The sequence below is a fragment of the Lycium ferocissimum genome, chromosome 6 (assembly GCF_029784015.1).
Source record: "Lycium ferocissimum isolate CSIRO_LF1 chromosome 6, AGI_CSIRO_Lferr_CH_V1, whole genome shotgun sequence".
In the NCBI taxonomy this organism is placed as follows: Eukaryota; Viridiplantae; Streptophyta; class Magnoliopsida; order Solanales; family Solanaceae; genus Lycium; species Lycium ferocissimum.
The window spans coordinates 47390173-47393089 of NC_081347.1; positions in this window are offsets into that span (position 1 = coordinate 47390173).

Genomic DNA, 2917 nt, shown 5'->3' on the forward strand with positions numbered 1-2917 from the left:
CCGTAACATATCTACACCCAAGAAAGGGGTAACAAAAGTAGTATCAAGACACCACACGACCGGTAAGCATCATGTGTCGACTAAGATTAGTTTACGCAATACAATATAAAGTCAATAAGATAAGCCATAAGTCAATGAACTTCAAGATTCTCAAATAAGATTATTACACCCTCACCACTTACCTTTTGTCACGACCCAACTAGAGGGCGTGACGGTACCGAGCTAACCTACCGAGTACCACTCATCATGCTCAGTATCATATTCAACCTGAATCAATACAATTCTCAAGCAAAGCTTTCCATGAAACAATCCTCAACTACTCCTCAAAATATACATATATGTAAAATGTATACGCCCATGAGGCTACAAAATGATACACAAGACATACACTAAAGAGATCATAAGATATCTACTACCCACATATGTATCTACGAGTCTCTAACTAGATTACTGAAATCATAAGGACGGGACAGGACCCCGCCATGCCACAAATATAAACACAAAAGAATATACCAACAAACGGCAACTCCCGAGAAGGGGAGTGCTCCCGTGTATTTGCCGATAATGCTCCTGTGGATCCGGATCGTCTCCCCGTTTACCCGCGGGCATGAACACAAGCATCCAAAAAATAAGCAACGTTAGTATGAATAATGTACTGAGTATGTAAGACATGACTAATGACATAATAAAGAGATAAGGAACATGAGATAAAGAGATAACTTGCATATATTATTGCCTCTTAAGGTGGATACCATGCATGCTAACTTTTACTTTTAAAACCACATCATAACACACACACATACACACACACACACACACACATATATATATATCCATAAGCTCGCCCACTTACGCCCGGCCGTAGGGTGTCTCACGCCGTCCCGGCCAACTAGGCCCGATATAATCATATAAAAAATAAGCATGCATGTGAGCCAAATTAAAACTACAATCATATCAGAGTGACGTAAGGTCGATGACCTCCGATTACCCTATGGAATAATCATCATCACTACACTTCACCTCGAAAGAACAAGTAATATAAGGTGAGAGCATAACAATGAGTGAAATCAAGAAAATCATAGGGTAAGCTCAATTATCTCATAATATCATTGCAACCATAAGCTCTGGAACTTCTAGCATTAAAATCGTCATCGTCATAATCATCATAGAAAATATCTCATCTCTTTTCTCATAAAAAGTCCTTAAGAATCTTTAACTCTCAACTTTTGGAATGTAAGAAGGTCATAGAAGTATGTAGGAAATCGTAATATAGGAGTCATGCCTTTGAAAGAAAGAGGACTAGCCTTAACATACCTTTACGTCTTCTTAACGACTAAACATTCTCCTTCCAAGCTCACAACTCTACATTCAAGAGAATTCGTACAAAATTAGATCATTTAAAACAGGCTTAAGTCCAAACTAAGCGACTAAGAGCTAACGAAAATTGGGCAGCATTTCCTTTGTTTCAACAACTTTCTCTATAAATTAAACAACTCCCAACATCAATAACAACACCCATAATATCATAATTAATACACTTCTTCAAGTTAAACATTGTTCAATCCTCAAAACATCTTTTCAAAGTTATTCATAAACATAGCTACAACATAATGCCATATTCATCTACATATAATACTTCCTCAACATCATTAGTATCATCTACAATGAAATTATACTCATAGCACACAAAGAACTATGACACAAGTCAAGTTACTGTTCAAAAATATCATTAAATCCATGTTTGAGCTTCATATTCTTCTTTCTCCCCTCATTCAAGTTATTCAACAACCACATACTCTTAATAACATGAAATAGATGTAAAACTAGCCTTTTTATCATATAAGGATGACCTTTGGATGAATATACTTCACTTGGGAGAGAAACCTCAACTTCAATACCAAAAGATTTCTTAACTTCTACAAACCATGAGGGCCTCTCCGCACTTGATTCTCTTAATTCTTGGTAATTAATCTTTGATTTCCCTTGGGTTTATGTTAATATGACATGGGGAATGTTCTGGAGCCTTCAAGAGTTATGAAGAATGTGGGAAATGAAAAATAAGAACTTGGGTCATCTATTTATAAATGGGGAAAAATCTGACCTGATTGAGTTATACGGACACTTATACGGTCCGTATAATTTTATACGGTCCATATAGGTGACCGTATAATTCCATCAGAGATGGCCCTTCTCTGTGACTATTAGACGGACCGTATAAAGTTATACGGACCGTATAAGTGGTCGTATAACTGACCTTTTCCAAAATTGTTTCCGTCGATTCATTTGATCTCAAATCCTCATGGAGTCTTCTTGGCACTTGTTTAAAACTTCATTAACCATCTAAGGAGACCTATAACTCCTTCCCAAGACATTACCAAATAATCGTTAACTCGATAATTGCTAAATCTTCCCAAGCACAACTTGCTTCACTTCCTTCGACGGACTTTGTTTCACCGATTCATATAACTTCAAAATCTTGTCGTTGCACTTTAAAGCTACTAAATACTCCCCTTAATGCCATATGGACTTTATGTTCACCTTAAGCATGCGTTAGTCTATTCGCAACACAATGACATGAAATGTTTGAGGTGTAACATTCTCCCCCTCCCCCCCTTAGGAACATTCGTCCTCGAATGTTAGGTTCTCGGGGATTCTACGAAAATTTTGCCAGAGTTTCCTCTGTAATATGCCACTACCATACTGTTACAGCAACCCAAAATATATTGCCTCACAGGGCTACAATAATAACAACAGAAAGCATGGCCACACACGACCAAGAAAGCATCAAAAGAAACATTACATACCTGTGGATAATGGCGTCTCGCCTTGAACCTCTTCTGGGAACGGAAATAAATACGGGTAGTTGGACTTCATACCTTCTTCTGCTTCCGAATTTGTTTCTTTTACTTTCGCGTCC